Source organism: Silene latifolia, chromosome 8, assembly GCF_048544455.1.
Source record: "Silene latifolia isolate original U9 population chromosome 8, ASM4854445v1, whole genome shotgun sequence".
NCBI classification, from domain to species: domain Eukaryota; kingdom Viridiplantae; phylum Streptophyta; class Magnoliopsida; order Caryophyllales; family Caryophyllaceae; genus Silene; species Silene latifolia.
Genome location: NC_133533.1, coordinates 34,175,518 through 34,191,313, shown reverse-complemented (window position 1 = coordinate 34,191,313; position 15,796 = coordinate 34,175,518). Strand labels below are relative to the sequence as shown.

At 37.5% G+C, this 15,796-nt stretch overlaps 1 long non-coding RNA gene across 1 annotated transcript; it reads right to left on the bottom strand.

Moving 5' to 3' along the window:
• Positions 1 to 5,415: 5,415 nt before the first annotated feature.
• Positions 5,416 to 8,926, bottom strand: LOC141594285 (uncharacterized). Its single transcript, XR_012522096.1, has 4 exons — positions 8,215 to 8,926; positions 8,048 to 8,115; positions 7,040 to 7,126; positions 5,416 to 5,619 (listed from the first exon to the last, which is right to left on the bottom strand). It is a non-coding gene; the product is annotated as an uncharacterized LOC141594285 (long non-coding RNA).
• Between the last annotated feature and the right edge of the window lie 6,870 nt (positions 8,927 to 15,796).

Here is a 15,796-nt window from a genome sequence, read left to right as displayed (position 1 = left end):
TGCAGCAGAGGTAAGTCGGGTATCGTATCCACATGCAGGCGGTAACTATCTACTTGTTATCTAATCCGTCTAAGGTCACAATTGGGAGGTTTGAGTCGTTTTATAAGCTCAACTAAAAGAGCAATGAAAAAAAGATGTAATCAGATGAGAGAGGAAAGTGCTAGGGTTGTCGGTTCATCGTGGTTTCCTAGGAATCCAAAACTAGAGTCAAAGGTCGGCATAAATTAGGTCTACAAGGTAGTGAAAAGATCCTCTCGGTCCGCTATTCACCCTAAAACATTACTAACTTAGCTTTCACCCTCATTTGAATGCCCTAATGTTCACTGCAGGTCTTACCCCTTCTAATATTTCGATCTAGGTCAAGGCGTAACAAAACTACCTAGGTAAATGCGTCGACTCAAGCAGCTAATTACAGTTAATTGTAGTGATTAACAACACAAACCAAATTCAGCAAAACCTAATCATCTAGTCTCGATCTCCCTAATCACCATGGCTCCCCTATACCCTAGCACGAGGGATCTAGCTACTCATGATAATAAGTAAAGCGATAACAATGAATAAAGCAAAAACAAACATGATAAAGAGAGGTGCAAAAGAGAAATAACATAAAAGAGAGAAAAGAGATTACAAAAGTTGAGATCCGTAAATAAGAGCACTGTAACGTCGAACAGTATTCAAGGCTGAGATAGATAGAAAAACTCCCTAAACCTAATTCAGTCTCTCCTATTTATCGGAGACATATTTATTTAACCTAAGATACGACAATAAGATATTAAAATCTCGCGTCTAATAACTAGTTACTCAATCGAGCATACTGAGATAGCTCGATCGAACAACTTCATGCTAAAACCTCTCGATCGAGCACTTTAATTACTCGATCGAGGAACCTTAAAATCACACTTCTCGATCGAATGCAGCACGGATTCGATCGAGCAATCGTCAGCAACCATAAGCACTCGATTGAATATATAGGCCAACAAAAGCTCACGATCGAGTAACTTCCACTGAAGTCAGCTATGACTGGTTGATTTAGTTTCCATAAAGACTTCCCGCATCCCAAGGCAACAGCATTTCCTCTCGAAATCAACTCATCTCCTAAATGCAAGCTAAAAGGACGCTAAAAGGCCCGATTCTGCTTCTTTCACGTCCATTCCTGCAATTGAAGCCAAACGAACCAAAGTAGAATATTCGGGGCATTTCGTAGCATAAAACTATGGGAATCGCATAGAAATGCGTGCAAATAAGACTTAAAAAGACTATATAAAATGCACGCATCATTTAGCTATTTATACAAAGAGGTCCATCAACAAGATTACAAAGGTCGAATTTGAAATTAAGCCCAACGACCCTCTATCCGGTGTTCCAAACACCGGCCGCACAAATGAACGTCGGACGGAGGGAGATGCGCCCTGCTTGAGGAAGATACACCCACAAGGCTTATTAGATACACCCCATGAGGTCCATTTGCATCTTGGCTGAGAAAGATACACCCACAAGGCTTTGGAGGGCTTCAAGGCGGCTTCAAATCTCCGCTTCTCTTCTTGCAAATAGTTCCGTCCTCCAAGCGGCCTCTTACTTCACCTATAAAAGCGTGAAATGTTACAATAATCTTGCAAAGCAATATGTAAAGTAGGTGAATGCAAATTGATTATGGACTAAGGCTAAATTAGCTTAAGAATGCATCAAATTGAGATAAAAGTGAAGGGTTTTTGGTCAAAATTGTAGGGTGATAATGTAGTTATCAGTTGTGTATCATATCAGTTTATAGAATGTGTTGTGATAGTTATTATATGATTTATGTAGTATGAAACGGAGAGATAAAAGGTAGGTTATTCTACTCGGTTTTGATAATGTGAATACTTGTTGTGTGTGTATTGTTCATGTCTTCATAGTATAAGTCGGTTGCATCATATTGTAGTATTGGAATAATTGTGAGTCATATGTTGTTATCGGGAATTCATATTAGTATAGCATTGGGCTATGATGATTTAAGAGTGGGAATACTTGAGGCGTTGATGTTCATGATATGTTTGGGAAGTGCATTTCATAATGAATCCTATTTTGATATATGGTCTTGCATATTACATTATTGTGATTTTTGTATATGTTTGAGGATGTGGTTGTTGTTGTTGAGAAGACGTAAGCCGGTTGGGAGACCTCTTATGCTTGGGTCGCCTCTTAGAGCTTACAACTCCAAGAGGGATGTGCACATTAATGACTTGAGTCATGGAGGGACTCGTGTGGTTCAGGCACGATGTCTAGAAGTGCTCCGGTTAGCGTCCGGGTCCGTTACCACTGGTGTGTCCTGATCGAGTACCTTATTACAGACTGCAGTCCGGCTGTTTGGTGGGCGGTGTTGCGGTGCTGTCACCGGGTTGTGGGTACGTCTGGGTGTGTTCCGGTACCACTGTGGTAGTTGTATGGTCGTGTCACTTACACTCTGTTGGCAGGTTGCATATTTACATATCGTATCGTACACTACTAAAAAAAGGAATCATAACGACGGACACATTGCGATGGATACGAAAGTCGTAGCAAACAAAACCCTGCGACAGAAATTGCGACGGCTCCACAACCTGCGACGGTTTTGCGACGAAATTTCTGTAGCAGCATAATCACAAATACCGCGTATTTTTTTTACATGACAGGAAGGTGTGAGACGGAAATAACGTCGCGTGAATAAAATATTAGTTTTATTTGCAACAAAAATTCCGTCGCGAGAATAAAATATCAATTTATGTTGCGACGGAATTTCCGTCGCAGAATCCGTCACAGGTTTTTTTTATACACGGGTTTTACCCATCACAGAATAAAATATTAATTTATGCTGCGACGGAAATTCCGTTGCAGGCGTTTTTTATACACGGGTTTTACCCCGTTTTCCTCATATGTCACTTCAATTATTTCACTTCAATTATTTCAAAAATCCCTAAATCTCTTACTCCGTCGATAACCACATCAACCACCACACCGACCACTACCCCTCACCACCGCCGTCGCCCCTCTCTCCTTTCCCCTTTTCCCTTTCCCTTTTACCTTTTCCTCTCTTTCTTTCCTTGATGCCGCTGCCGCGCCGCCACGCCGCCGTCCTTGCTGCCTTCGCCATCGACCACCGCTGCTCTTCCTTCCTTGCCTCACCTTAATTAATACAAGTTTTATTTCTAGTTTTAATTAAAATTATATCTTTTAGTTAATTTGTGTTGTTTTATAGTTAGTTTGTTTAGTTTAGTTTTAGGATAATATTATTGTTTTACTTAATTAGGGTTGTTTTATGGTTAGTTTGTTTAGTTTAACTTTAGGATTATTAGAATAATTTAGCTTAGCTAAAAGCCAATTTAGGATGTTTAGGATTATTAGAGTAGTTTAGTTTAGTTAAAAGCTAATTTAGGATATTTAAAGCAATTTTAGGATGCTTAGTTTAATTATGTTGACTACCTCTCCATTGACTTTACTTTGGCTTAGTTTTATATGGTTTATTAGTAAGCATTAAGTTTGTTTTTGATAAGTTGTGTACACTTACTTATGAATTAAAATGTGTCATGTGTTATTTTTTACAAAGATTAATTCACCCTATGATTGTGTTGTCGTGAAATCATAATGTTTTGTATCTGTGATTGTTTATATATTTTTGACCTAGTACCCGTTCAGGGATTACACATTAGGTGTAATTCTTGAATAGTCCTCGTTTTGGGACTGTCTTTGAATCTTTTATGCCATTTAGGTGGTAAATACTCATTTTTTTCTTGATTGTTATGAGAAAAAATTTGGTTGACATTTCCTTTAATACTCTCTTAATACATATGTAGAGTGAGAATTCAGTCTACATAGTGTATTTAGAGAACTGTAAGGAAGTGCTGCCGAATTTTTGTCTCACTACATTCAAGAAAAAAAATTGTATTTACTAATGGTATGAAAGATTCAAAGATGGGTTTAAGTTGGAGAGATAAGGACCCCAATACATAATGTATTTTTTTGCAGGTTGTTGTTGCTGTTGTTGGTGGTGGTGGTAGTGTTGCTGTTGTCGTCCTAAGAATATGGATATGAATATTGTTATGTTATTGTCCCAAGAATATTATTGTGGTTATTGTTGTTACCATTTTTATTAATAATATTTATTTGTCAACATATACGTAGATTTGCAATGAAGAGATTAGAACGAAACTGGATGTATGAAAGGTTGGATTCCATTAAAAAATTAAGGAAGGAATTCGTAATAGGTGTTGATAAATTCATTGATTATGTTAAGAAACAAGACGAATTCAGTAGAAGTACGAAAACACCGAGGTGGTTAATAAATCTACAAATCCTAACGTATTAGCCTTTTTTCAAATGTTAAAACATGTCGAGCAACCTGTCTACGAGGGATGTCGACTCTCATTCCTACAGACAGCTGCAAGGCTTTTCACTTTGAAATGTGAATTCAACTTAGCCCTTAGATGTGTAGATGGTTTTACGTCATTTATGGATGACCTTCTTCCTCAAAACCATGTTTTGATGCGTAACTTCTATGAAACCAAAAATGTTCTCAAAACTCTTCAACTTCCTCATGAAAAGATTGATGCATATTTTAATGGATGTATGTTTTTTTGGATGGACGACGCTCTTCTTGATAAGTGTAGAAAATGTGGTAGAGATAGGTACAAAAGTGCAAAGAATGCAAATGGCAAAAGGGTCCCCGAAAATTTCGTAAATTATTTCCCAATAGGGCCTTATTTGCAATGACTTTATACCACAAAACACATCACAGAACATATGCGTTGGCATTATGAAAACCCCCGTGTTAGTGGGACAATGTCTTATCCAAGTGACATCGAGGCTTGGAAACATTTTGATCGCCTTCATCCTTCTTTTGCATCCGAGCCTCGGAATGTTAGACTTGGACTTTGCACCGATGGTTTCTCAGCTTTTGGTCATTCGGAAAGTCGTATTTATGCTGGCCGGTGATGCTTACTCCTTACAATTTACCACCCTGACTATGCATGAAATGGCAGTTTATGTTCTTAACATTAATTATTCCCGGTCCAAAGAGTCCCAAACAAAACCTTGACTGTAACACCTCCATACACCAAGGTGCCTTACCAAGACCACCTAGCGCATGAGAATGCAACCATCTCAGTTACCCGAGGCATAGTAATAAAAAATGACCATCAAGAAACATAATTTAAGCATGAAGTTTAAAGTGATTACATCAAAACTAAATTAAAGTAAAGTACAACTTTTCTAAAACCAAAATACAACTAAAGTAACAAAAGTATTTGTGACACCCTCATTTGTTGCGGAAAAGTAAACACGTAATTCTAGAATAAAACTGCATGGATATGTTTGTAATAGGTTCATTTGGGTAAAAACCTGTAATTTTTAAAACCTGAACCTGTTATAAAGATATCCAAATTGGAAGGTGTCAAACATACAAGGTCTAACTAGAAGTTTCATAACATAACCATCGCTAAAGTCGCGAATAGCAAATTATACAACTAAATGTAAAGAGGGAGACATATGTCCCTAAAATGTATGTGACATAAAAAGGGTTTAAGGGTCACCATAAAATAAAGCCAATCTAGGTCCCAAGGTTACTTTGCTCGCTAGCTCGTCCATGTACCCCATATATGCATCACCTACCTGTCATTCGCATTTTATACAAATACGAAAGCCACGATCGGTGGGGAGTAACTCCGAGTTCTCCGACCACGAAATGTCATAATTAATATAACATGTAAACATAAGAATATGAATACGAATCACACACTGCCTTAGCATATAGATGCTAAGGCAATCGTGCTTATCATGTGAACAACAATATAACGCCACATAGTCCTAGCATGTGAATACTAGACCGACTCATACTACACTATCATGTGAATCACATAACATCCAGGAATCCAAACTCTATCAACCATAGCCGGCTTGCATCTCACCTTCTATGATTCATAGAATCATCAAACAAGAAAGGGCAATATATCAAAGACAGGCATAAGTTCTTAGTACGGTCAATAGTCACTTTGTAACTCGAGTCTATACCACGAGGTAGGGAAGGTAATCGAACCGGTATCTTGGCTCAGCGGTTACTATTAAGAAAACATGGCCAAGAGACAACACAACCCTAGCCTAAAATCTGCGCAGACCTAGACATGCGGATACACACCACCGCACCCAAGACCCACAACTTTTTTTAAAACAAAGTGAAGTGAGTACCCTAAGGACACCACCGAAGGGTTGGCTAGTACTTAAGCTGACCCCATACTATCAAAATAAGTACCGAGGTCATGCCCCAACTTGGATAAACATCCACTAGTCAGAACACAAAGGCTATCAAGCAAAGTGAACATATACTTGTCAGAGACTATAAAGACCTATCTATGATGAAGGCCGAAATACTCACCTAGGACCTAGTCCCAGCTAGTCCCAGCTTGAATATTTTAGCCCACACCACACAAGACAAGTAAGACACCCACTTAACCATAAGTGGGCAAAGAGTCCAACTTACCAACATAAATGCTAACATTCTATCATGTGAAAGGCTATATAAATGTCTATTCAGCAGACAATCCAACAATATCCTCAATATCAATAATAATCCAAATTCCAGCTAACCGACAATACCATAATCTATGAGAACAAGCTAAAATGGCAAAGACAAGAAGACTGAAGTATAAGGCAACCAATTCATCCAACAACCAACATGTGAAATGATAATTACGAATATCAAGGCATAACATAAAACCTCCAATAACAACTAATCTTACCTCAAAGACAAACCCTCGACCCGAGTCCCGCGACGGGTCATCGGTCAAATCGAGGCTGACTGGTTTAAACCTAGTTTGACCAAACTCGTTCGGTCAATCTGGCCCAGCTCAGAGTCTTGGCCTACTTTGGCCCAAATTACAAATTTATCGCTATATTATTCTCACGCTATTTCCAATTTCTATCATGTAAAAAATGAAAGTAAAACATTATCAATCACCTAAACACTTAACAAACAACAAGCACCACATTTACTACTAATGTGACATTAATTCGTCGAGTAACTCGGAATAGTTACCTTAAGCTAGCAAAGAGACAAGCAATAAACTTGAGAAAGCTTCTAAAACCCAAAATTACTCTTCATCTTCAACCACATATGAGTCACCTAAAAAATTATGTGAAAGGACGATATTAACGAATTATCTTTATATAAAATATGAGACGTAAATTAATTCAATTATATTTTAAATAAACCAAACTAGCGTCAAAACAATATAGAGATACGGCCCAAGCTCGCGACTTAGCCAAAGCATCGCTTAGGCACTAGGCCACGGCAGGCCACGGCCAAAGGTTAAAGCCGGGCCACGGCTAGGCACGCTAGGCTTTGCAAATGGCTGCTAGGCTACAACAGGCCACGGCCAGGCTACAGCAGGCCACGGCCAGGCCGCTGCTAGGCCAACCTTGTAAAAGTCACTCTCGTCCCAAATATTAATTCAATCTCAACTCTCTACCCCATCTCTCTCATTCCTCCGTCCTATAATATAATACTCTATAGTAACCAGATTTCCATCTCAATTTCAATATCGATAATATCAAATATTCCATTAAAAGAATTGGTCAACACTCGGGTTAAAACTCCGAGCTACTCACCCACGGGTCATGGTCAAAGAGAACGACAATAAAAAAATAGGATATCACGTACCAACACAATCCCAGAGATAATTAACTTCAAGCTTAAATGATAAAAGGACAAAACAGATCCTTAGAATTGTTCCCACAATACCATGCGTAAACTGAATTGATTGATTCGCATACACTAGCAATGAATTGATTTTATCCAAAGGCTTTGATCACTGCTAAAATCCCACCATTCTTAATAATTAAACTCCTTGTCGAAAAATCGTTCCAAAATAAACACTGTCATTTCTAAAAACCAAATTTAGTATCATTGTTATACAAGCTTTGTAACCTTCAATCATCTAAAGAATTATCTACCCCGTAATTCAACCCGTCTCACAAACAATTAACTTAACGAAGTAAGATATACAAATACTACTATAATAATATAGGGTAACAATCATGTTACCTCAAACGCCCCTTATTCTTCGGATATATGGTCCACAAGGCACGAGCCTCACCCCGGGCCTTCAAATCCTTCATAAAAGGGCAAGAAAACGGAATAAAGAAGCTAAAAGACGACACTTTTATAAGACGGCGAAAGACGAAACCACTACAAAAAGGAGATTTTCTTACCTTAAAAGGACGAGGAAAGGACGAGGAAGCTAATGGTACAAAAATTATCGAATTTGGTTGAGAATGGAGGCGGGATCTGAGGTTTGGCTGGACGAAAATGAATAACGGAGGAGCTCTATTGTTTTGTTGTTGTTGCTGTGCTGTTTGCAGGAAAAAGAAGAAGAAAAGTAGAGATGTAGAGGAGATGGGGTCACGCATGACCAAACAACAACAATAAAATAATAGTAATAATAATAATAATAACACAAATTATCAGTGTAGACATGACATATCCGTCACCTTGGAGTGACGGATACCATTTTACCTTACAAAATACACACTTTTTATCTCTCTGTAACACTATTTATATGGTCCCCTTTCTCTACTAACCCATTTTGTTATCTTTTTATCTCACAAAATATCCGTCACAAGGGAGACTGATTATAATAATAATAATAATAATAATAATAATAATAATAATAATAATAATAAATGTGGAGTGTGTGCTTTGTTCTTGTTGTTGTTTATACGAAAAGAAGGAGAAGGAGGAAAGACACATGGTCCACAACAATAAATAATAATAATGCTAGTACATAATAATAATATATAATAATAAAGATATTTTAAAAGTAGAGTGTAGGATGTCAGGTAGGTGCGATGTGTTGACAAAATAGGATAGGTCAAGAAAGGTTAGACTCACAAGTGGAAATGTGACGGTCTATAGCTAGACGAAAAAAAAAAAAAAGAAGGGAATTATTATTATTACTGTCACTGTTATTGTCCGACCAAAAATACTTATACATTTATTTTTATATAAATTATGCCTTAAAGATATAATTAAATCGTACGTATTTTTATATAAACGAGCTTTTATGTAATACGTTTATAAAAATCGTGTTTGACATAAAATTAATTAAATAGAATAATTCAAAAATATATAATAAAGTGGTTAAACGGTTTAATAAATTTTAAATGTCAAAATGAGAAATTTGCGGGTGTTACAGTATTAATGATAACACGGCGGAAGACTACTATCAGACTCGTGGTGACTTCATGCCCAACTAATCCCACGTGCATCCACATCATACCTGCTAGACAACTGCTCACCACCCCCGAATGGATCACCACATTTTTTAAAACATTTAAACAGGGCCAGTTACTGATTAAACCATACAAGATAACAATACATACAATCACCCAACTCTGTCAAATCTCCAAACACCTAACTACACACTAAAGTGTGTAGCCCTGCCAGAATATCCATCGTAACAGATATTCCACACCGCCAGTGGGGGGCCGCAGCCGTTCCCACCTAATCCCCTCTCATCAACTCCGAGCGAAAACCCAAGTTCCTTAATGTGCACATACCCCTTGTGACGGGAACCACAAGGGGCAAATCAAGGGAGTGAAGCAACTCCCGCAAGTGACTCCACTCAGCCGAGGACACGCCTCGTGAACCACAGACAAACAACCAGCCAACTTTAAGACAACAATTACTAATCACCAATTCCAATACGATAAAGATCAACAACGGTAAACAACCAACAACAATCAACCATCAAATATAATGTAATCAATAACCGAGTAGGGAAACCCTACCTGAAAAGGCAATCACCAAGATCGTCACAATCAGCTAATCAAAACCGTTCTTCTACGAAATCACCTCCTATAATCACACAATCATATAATTACTATCTAACAATCACAATACTCCCAAAACCCCTAAAATACCCAATTAGGGTTCCAACTAAAATCAATGAAATGATATAAAAATCATACTAGAAGCTTACCCACAATGCGACGGTATCAACGGCGTAAAGAACTTAGAAATCCGATGACACAAGCCTTGGGATTTGAGAGCAATGCGAAAGAGACAAACAACGTAACTTGTTTTAATCATTGTAAAAGTTAAAGTAGGGTAAAAAGTGAAAAGAAGTGACAGAAGGTGTTTATATATCTTTCTCGCATTGTTAACAAAACCCGATAAAAACAACCCGTAAAATCGACTTACTCGATTGAGTGCCCCCTACTCGATCGAGTAACCATCAAATAGAACACTGTTTTGTACGCAAAACTCACCTACTCGACAGAGAAAGCCTTACTCGATAGAGTACCCAACAACTCATAAATCCGTAGTATTACAGTCTTCCCTCCTTAAAAACAAACTTTGTCCCCGAAGTTCAAACCCAACCTATAAAACATGAACTCTTAACACTAACTCCACCAACTATGCCATCCTCCACAACATGGCTCACGATATCGTATTAACTACATTATAGCCTCTCGTCACTAACTCCATACACTATTTGCATATGACGTGTTTAGGAAACAAATCTTCGACTTAAGAGCCGCACTCCTATGGATGATCAATGACTTTCCTGCTGATGGCATGTTATCTGGTTGGTCAACTGCTGGTGAGAATGCATGTCCTTGTTGTACGAAAAAAGAGACTAAGTCGATTTGGCTTCAGCATCGCAGAAAATAGAATTGGTTTGATTGTCATAGACAATATTTAGACACTAATCAAATTTTTCGCAAGGATAAGGTGCACTTTCGAAAAGGAAGAATAGAGAACGATGTTGCTGGAATGAGGTTATCGGGCGAACAAGTGTGGGAATGTGTGAAACATTTACCAAAAATTGTGGATGCATCTGACGATGAATTGAAAACGGTTAAAGCGAAATGAATTGGGTGGTGGAACCAAATCATTTTTTGCGAGCTTCCATATTAGAGCACGCTACTAATTCGACATAACCTTGATGTCATGCATATTGAGAAAAAAAAAATTTGAACAACTAATTCACACGGTGATGGATAGGAAAGACAAGACAATCTTTAACCCAAATGCAGAAAAAAGACATGTTACAACTTTGTTCAAGTAAGCGAAAAGTGGATTCAGTCATTTTGAAAAAATGAGCAAAAGAAGGTGTTGTGTGATTGGATATGTAATTTAAAGTTTCCGGACGGTTACGCTTCAGATTTGAGAAGATGTGTTGATATGAATGAGTTGAAGCTACATGGCTTGAAAAGCCATGACTGTCATGTATTTTTGGAACGTTTACTACCGGTTGCTTAGCTTTAAGGCACCTTCTTCCAAAAAAATGAGTGGAATGACATAATAGAGATTAGTTAATTTTTCAGAGATTTGTGAACTTCATCAATACAAATTGAAAAAATAACAAGTCTCGAGAAAAACGTTGCCGAGATTATCTGCAAATTGGAAAAAATACTTCCACCATCCTTTTTTAACTCAATGGAACATCTGCCAATTCATTTGTCGTACGAAGTGAAAGTTGGCGGTCTTGTGCAATATAGGTGGATGTATCCTTTTGAGAGGTAATATCAGTATCTTTTACGAAACCTTTTAAGGTTATTACTTGAATGTCATTCATTCTTAACCCATTTTTTAGTAGGTTCTTGAATCATTTGAAACAAAAAATTGAAAATAAAGCTCGTGTTCAAGGGTCATTATGTAACACGCATATTTGCTTGAAGAAATAGTAAATTTTTGTTTTTTTACTTCAAATAACACATAGACACGAAGGCAAATGACCTTGACGTTGGTATGAAAAAGCCGGAGCATTCTACCATGCCTGAGCTATTTCAAGATCACGAAGGCACTACTTCTGGAAAATGTCGTGAAAGGTTTTTAGAAGATAACGAATATGAACGTGTACACCTCTATGTTTTATCTAATTGTGATTCTGATGAATTGAAACATAATGAAAGGGCAAGAGCAAAATGTGCCAATTGAGAGAGTTCATCTCGATCCTCTTGAGCATGATGGCATCTGGTAAGTATATCATTTTTTTTGTAATTAATTTATATATATATATATATAGTCATTATTTTTTTTAAGGTTCAGTCATTCATCCGTTGTGAACTTGATATCGGACAATATTGGTTGCAACTACACAGAAGATGCTCCTTGCTGGAGAATGGCGTCATCTAATATAAATGATGCGTGCATTTTATATAAACTTTATGTAACGTATTTGCACGCATTTCTATGCATATTTCGTAGTATTAAGCTACAAATGTCCCCCGAATTGTCTACTTTGGTTTCTCTTGTCCTATTTGCAGGAATGAACCAAAGAGAAGCGGAATCAAGCTTAGAACATGTCCCTATGCATGCATTTAGAAGATAAGTTGAGTCGGAGCTTGGAAACTACTAATTTGTGATGCGTGTAGAAGTAAGGTAGCTAGGCGAGCAAAGGAAGAGCTTCAAATTACTAGTGCCTATTTTGAAGAGCCATATATTGAGTTCTACAACTGATATTAAAGTGATTACAACTGGAGGTGAAAGCTTATCTTCTTAGCTTTCCAACGCCGTGAAAATCGCTTCATTCAGACAACTAACGAAGAAATGGCGGCCATTTGAAGTTCAGTGCGTGAAGCAGGAATTACGCGCTGAAACCACTAGATCGAGTACTTTAGTGATCGATCGAGTACTTTTTGTGTTCGATCGAGTACTTTCAATCTCTCGATCGACTACCTTGATTCTTACTGTACTCGATCGAGTGCTTTAGTGCTTGATCGAGAGCTTTTGAGGAAAAAATACTCGATCGACCAACTTTATGTTGCTTGATCGAGCAAAACCAAGTCTGACGCGCATGATTTATGTCGAGACTTATTATATTTATCTATATTATATTATTAGATAATAAAAATCTTTTACCATATAAGAGAAAAACATTCATTAGGTTAAGGGTTCGGAACTTTTTATTGCTTGAACCTCTATTACGTTGCTCTGTTCTTCTTATTCCGGATCTATACTTGTAATTCTTTTCTCCTTTCTCTCCTTTCTCTTTAGCTAATTTAAACTCTGGAATTCCCTTAATTGTTTTCCTCTTTATTTCTCTTGTTGCTTATCCCTCTTTACTCTCTTATCTTAATTAGTTTAATTGTTATTTCAATTTAATCATTATGTTTTGTTTAGTTATCGTTTCAATTATTGTTATTAGCATGATAATTAGTATGAGTAGCTAATTACATTGCTAGGATTTAGGGGAATTGATGAACTAATGATAGTTGCTAAATAGGTTTGCAGATCTGTTGTCAGTATCATGTCTTTGTTGTTATAAGTAGCATTTAATGACGATTACATAGTTAATGCGCATAATTGTTCGAGTTGTTTTTGGCAAACTCTGACCTAGATCGGAAGATTGGAAGGAGTGAGACCTGCTACAATTCTTTAGGATACTCTAATGAGGGCGGAAGCTAAGTTAGTAGTATTTTAGGGTGAATAGCGGACCGGAATGACCTTTTCACTACCCCTTAGACTGATACATGTGACCGATCTGTGACCTTATGATAAGTGCTTATTTTATACATTTTAGCCCCCTATATTAGCTTGATTTTATATGTCTTTAGCACTTATCTTAAGTGTTTTATAGATAATATTTGCATTTCTAGTTGTTTTGGATGTTTTGACATATTTTGTAGGGAATGAGCTTTTGGAGCTAAAATATTACAAAGTTGCTAGAAATTGCAAGCTAAGAGGGAAGAAGACCAAATGGACTAAGGATTGGATGTTGCATGGACTTTGTACTTCAAGTTGAATGGGTTTTTGCATAGGAATTTGTTGGATCAATTAGCAAAATGTAAGTGTGATCAAATATCCAAGTCAAGCCCGAATTGCAAGTCAAAAGTCAAGAGGAAAGCATGGGATTCGAAAGTTCTTAAGATGCCAAATGAAAGCATTAACCGGGTGATTAATCGCACAATTAATCACCTACATAGGATTCTCCAAGTAATTAAGAGGAGAATTAAGGCAAACGATCAAGAAACACACGACCCCGATCGGGGCCGCCCAACCCCGATCGGGGCTGCATCCTCCTTTATGGCTTACGTTTCTTCTTCCTCTCCTATAAATAGGAGAGGCTTTCGAAGACTTAGGGCATCTCATTTTTCACGTCTCAATTCCTTACATAGCCTTAAGCATTATAATCTCTCTCATTAGTTTTCTCATTTTAGTTTACAAATTGTTAAGCTTTCCCTTAGTCTAATCTTTCAACACTTTGTACTACAAGTTATTGTTCAAGCATTTGATATTCAAGCATTTGGTTCTAAATTGTTTCTTCCATACAAGTTCTTGTCTATTAAGGTATTTCATTTCTAGTTCATAATTTTACACTCCCATTTAGTTTATGCATAGTTTATTATCAATACTTCATCTACATTTCATTAGCATTACTTATAGCACATGTTATGTAATTTAGTTATCATAAATCACAAGCCCATGTTTAGCATTTCTTATAATTTAGTTTGCAATTTATATTTTAATATGAGTAGCTAAATTTCCTAGTCTAAAGGCTAGAGGAGCCATGCAAAATCAAATATATAACATGTTAAAATAGGTCAATAATAATATTGTTCAATTGTTTCTATCACATGTTTGCATTGTCACGTTTAATCTTTAGTTATCGGCCGTAATCGTAGATTAAGTTTGTTCATTCGTTCTAAAGTCGAGAGGCACGGAATTGAATTGGACTAAGCATGTGTAGTAGGACGACCTAGTCATGGACGAGAGTTTTTCTAGGACCCGGTCTATGGTTGATACTAATGCCGTAAGGTGGGTATCTCTAAGCCTAAACAATTGACAAAATTATTAGCACCGAATTTATCATAATCATATGTTTACCTTTTCATGTGTGACCTGAACCCTTTAGACTCCCTTTTAATTATATAATTTACATCATAATTTTTATTAATCCTCAAACAAACCAATCAAATAAAAATCGAAATCAACCTTGATAAGAATCTACCCATAGCAATTCATGACGTAATTCCCGTTTCCTTGTGTTCGACCCCTATTGCTACTTAATTTGTGTCTAGGGAAATTATCTTTGCATAGGTACACGACTAGCCTATCAAATTTTGGCGCCGTTGCAGGGGAAACGGTTTTATTGCGTTTTGAATTGTCGATTTTTATCTTGTTTTCCTTTGTCTAGGGGAACACTTGTTCCTTGAGACCGTTACTTATCATTTCTCTAGAAATTGTTGTCTTATGCCCAGGTCCTCTCGTCGTGGAGAATTGCTTTCACCGGATTCCGATCCCGAGAAAACCTTTAGGAGAAGACGACGTTTTTGGAAGGAAGTGACAGAAGCCTCTTCTCCCGTACAAGCCGAAAGTGCTAGAAAGTCTTACTTAGACGATCCAGAAGCCCTTGAAGAGGGGGAGGTTTCAAGTTCCTCATCTCCACCACCACCACCATCTACTACCAAAAAGATGGTGAAACTTTCCGATCACTCAAAGCCCACCACGGCCATGCTTCCGGTCGGTATCACAACCACTCAAATCACCGCGCCGGACTTTGAGATAAAACCGGCTTTCATTAGCCTTGTGGAGAGGGAGCAATTTGGCGGAAGTCCTTTGGAGGATCCCAATTTGCATGTGCAAAATTTTTGTGACTATTGCTCCATGATCCGTCAAACGGGCGTCACTCAAGCCCAAATAAGGGAAATACTTTTCCCTTTCTCTTTGAAGGACAAGACCAAGCTTTGGATCAATAGCCTTGACCGCACCGCCATGGGAATCACTAATTGGGAGACTTTGGCGCTAGCCTTCTATCAAAAGTGTTTTCCACCGGAGAAAACTCAA